The following is a 4218-nucleotide window of genomic DNA, read 5'->3' as shown; positions in this document are numbered from 1 at the left end:
TTCTTTGTTTGAAAAGTGGGAAGAACAAGTCTTCCCAGACGTGAGATGGTGGGCTGTGGCAATAAGTAGCCCACGATCTTTGCAGACACGCAGACAAAGAGTGTGGCCGACCATTACACACAGAGCTTGATAGCTACAACTTTTCCCCCCCATAGCCAGCTACCATAGAAAGTATACCAGGCCAATTGTCAAATCATCTCATAAAGGACAGGAAATTTCCATTTGTCATTTAATAGCTGTTTGTCACATACAAGGTGTCCTGAATAAGAACTGTGGGTTTTTATTTTTATTTTTTTTTTGTCCCCTTATGTCTCTTCTAAGATCGAATGTCCTTTTGCCAGTATGAAGTGACCTAATTTTTGAAGCAGTAACCTTTATTTTTTTTAGCTCCATTAACATGTAAGTTTTCATAGTGAATACTTTTATAATCTTGCCTCTAAGAAACTCAGCCTGCCCCATAGGCAATCATTAGCCTAGGTTAAGTATGTGGGTTGTAGCATGGGAGAGATGAGGCTTTTTCTTGGACTCAGCACAAATTTGGTGACAGAAGCAGAGCCACCCTGAAGTAAAGGCTAATACTCCTCCTTCCTTTCTCCCTGGGCCCTAGAGAATAGACTTTTACACAAAGATACAGCAGGACTCTGGACAGAACTGTAGAACCCTGCAGGAGTCCACTTGTTTATCTCTCTGTGGTTCCCCAGGTTAAAGATATATTCGTTGGTTATACCGTAAATTTAGGGACTGGAAATATTCTGAAAATCTCCACTAAGTGACTTCCTGCTGTGGCAACGCTCTTGTATCATATCTGGGAAATTAAATGTAAAACTCTTCTTGTGTCTACTTGGACGATTGTAAGAAGTGAGTAATCCGGTTTTTTAAAAAATATAAAAATACAAAAGGATTATTTACTAGTAAACAATACCACAAGGCAGCTGTCTTCTGTGACATTCAAGGTATCTTGAGTTGCTAAACACCTTGAGATGGAAAAAATAATTTTAAGAGTCAAAGGATTTTGACTTTGAAAGCTACCAAATGGCCTTTGAGGTCTGAGGTTTGGAGTTTGTTTTTCATTTCTATATTTGTACGTGCCTCACCCGGGGTTGTCGCGAGCAAGTTAGTATGGGTGCCTAATGGTGTATCATAGAGGATTTAACTTAATTCCACCATAATGAATTAATTCTCTCAGTGACACTGATTTGATGACATCACCTTGGCCAAGATTCAGCAATTCCAAACACCGAGCTATTCTGAGCAGTCTAGCATTGGAAATGAAGAGGCGGTTTTGCTTTGAGTCCCTGTGAACTCTCTGTCTATGAGGGGACAGGTGTGGAGGACATTGGTTATTCTGAGTAGATGAGTTAAAAATAAAACTCCCAACACTGGTGAGGAAATTGGATTCTGCATTCTCTTAAACTGTCCCCGGAGACCTTCATTTTACAAACAAGGAGTTTGTAAAATGGAGTTGAGGGAAGCCTTGCATGGGGCTCCTTCTTATTAGTGGATGTTGCCTGTGCCCTCATTAGTCACTGTAAACAGGGAAGGCATGGTGCCACCTCAGTTGTACTGCAGGAGGACGTTTTCCCAGCTTGGAAAAGGGAGAATGGGTGTAAAAATATGTATGCTGCGTTTTCCAGGACTGTGTTTGATTTCCTTTTGGGTTTGTTTGTTTTGTGGAACGAGAGGGACAGTGCATCCTATTCTTACTGGCTTGTATTGTTACCCCAGGAATGTTTTGGCAGATGCAAAATTAGAAACAAACTTCATGTGTTCTTCGGTGCCCTTCAGGGCCTGAAAGGACAGGAACAAAGTATCGTGGTTTGTCATCAGAGCTCCAGGAAGCCACAAGGAAACGGAGCTTATGAACCAAATTGCTCAAAACTGGAAAGAAATGAAAAAATGTGCAGCAGATGCTCCCAGACTGAGAACAAGCCTGGGGAAGGCCCACAGCAAAGCTGATTGGTCTCAAACAATGGCTATTTGCACTGGAGGAAATGCGCTCATGCACATACACACCCACCCACACCCTGCTTCTCTCCAATTTTGTTTTATAGTCATTTCCCTGAGACTTGAAATTGGTAAGTGTGGACACAAAGAAACACTTTGCCTAATTTTCCAGGCTTTTTGGAGTCATGGGTGTCACCCTGCATGTCTGGTATGTGTGCAGATGGTTTCTGCTGGCTTCAGTAAAACTGGAAAGCACTAAGACTGTAATGTTTTTTGTTTTTTGTTCCGTTTTTGTTTTTTGGACTATTAAAAGGGGCTGGTTGTCATTGCCCAGGTGTTGAAATGGGAATGTTATACTGACGTTTTGGAAGTGTTCCTCATGTTTATAGACCGGTAACACAATGTCTGGGTGAAGTCAATCGATACTGGCATCCACTCTGAGTCTGTGGATGCGTCAACCACTCACTTGTTTTTTACTCCTGCTTGTAAGCACTTCTCCTGCTTAATCAGGTAAGTATTCATTAAGGGAGTGATTTCCAAATGTCATTTTAAGTACCACTGTGTAGTTTTTTTTAAAAGAGACTTAGTTTCTTTAAAAATAAAATGAGGGCTCTCTGCTCCTCCCTGTTCCAGAGACAGCCGCATCTTCTTGTGCAGTGCCAGCCTCGTCCCGTAGACAAAATGGTGAAGGTCGGTGTGAACGGATTTGGCCGTATTGGGCGCCTGGTCACCAGGGCTGCCATCTGCAGTGGCAAAGTGGAGATTGTTGCCATCAACGACCCCTTCATTGACCTCAACTACATGGTCTACATGTTCCAGTATGACTCCACCCACGGCAAATTCAACGGCACAGTCAAGGCCGAGAATGGGAAGCTTGTCATCAACGGGAAGCCCATCACGATCTTCCAGGAGCGAGACCCCACTAACATCAAATGGGGTGAGGCCGGTGCTGAGTATGTCGTGGAGTCTACTGGTGTCTTCACCACCATGGAGAAGGCCGGGGCCCACTTGAAGGGTGGAGCCAAAAGGGTCATCATCTCCGCCCCTTCTGCCGATGCCCCCATGTTTGTGATGGGTGTGAACCACGAGAAATATGACAACTCACTCAAGATTGTCAGCAATGCATCCTGCACCACCAACTGCTTAGCCCCCCTGGCCAAGGTCATCCATGACAACTTTGGCATTGTGGAAGGGCTCATGACCACAGTCCATGCCATCACTGCCACCCAGAAGACTGTGGATGGCCCCTCTGGAAAGCTGTGGCGTGATGGTCGTGGGGCTGCCCAGAACATCATCCCTGCATCCACTGGTGCTGCCAAGGCTGTGGGCAAGGTCATCCCAGAGCTGAACGGGAAGCTCACTGGCATGGCCTTCCGTGTTCCTACCCCCAATGTGTCCGTCGTGGATCTGACGTGCCGCCTGGAGAAACCTGCCAAGTATGATGACATCAAGAAGGTGGTGAAGCAGGCATCTGAGGGCCCACTGAAGGGCATCTTGGGCTACACTGAGGACCAGGTTGTCTCCTGCGACTTCAACAGCAACTCCCACTCTTCCACCTTCGATGCCGGGGCTGGCATTGCTCTCAATGACAACTTTGTCAAGCTCATTTCCTGGTATGACAATGAATACGGCTACAGCAACAGGGTGGTGGACCTCATGGCCTACATGGCCTCCAAGGAGTAAGAAACCCTGGACCACCCACCCCAGCAAGGACACTGAGCAAGAGAGAGGCCCTATCCCAACTCGGCCCCCAACACTGAGCATCTCCCTCACAATTTCCATCCCAGACCCCCATAATAACAGGAGGGGCCTAGGGAGCCCTCCCTACTCTCTTGAATACCATCAATAAAGTTCACTGCACCCAAAAAAAATAAAATAAAATAAAATAAAATGAGTTACCAAGGAATCTGAGTCAGGAGACTTATCTACCCCAAGACACCATAGGAGAGACTCTGTATCAAAAACAAAGCAAATAAGTTTTGTATTAAAAACAAATCAAACAACAATAACAACAAAAACAATAACAATAATTCTACAAAGAAAGTTTATATCATAGCTCTATAGAGAAACAAAGAAAAAAAAGAACACTCACCATTGCTATAAAGTAACAATGAAAATAACCTTTCTGTCTAAGGTCCTGAGTTCTAAGTAACCATCACACAGGTGCTGAAGATAGAGATGCCAAAATGGAGAATATCTCTGAAGATCAGGATGGATGGGCAGTGAGGAAAGAACTGAGGAATCTGACCGAATTCAGATGCCTGCAGAAGCCCG

At 44.7% G+C, this 4218-nt stretch overlaps 1 pseudogene; it reads left to right on the top strand.

The window, feature by feature from the left end:
• Window positions 2608-3808, top strand: Gapdh-ps16 (glyceraldehyde-3-phosphate dehydrogenase, pseudogene 16; annotated as a pseudogene).

This window comes from Mus musculus, chromosome 8 (genome assembly GCF_000001635.26).
Source record: "Mus musculus strain C57BL/6J chromosome 8, GRCm38.p6 C57BL/6J".
Classification (NCBI taxonomy): Eukaryota; Metazoa; Chordata; class Mammalia; order Rodentia; family Muridae; genus Mus; species Mus musculus.
Note: the sequence above shows the minus strand (reverse complement) of the source record. Positions and strands in the feature narration are given on the sequence as shown.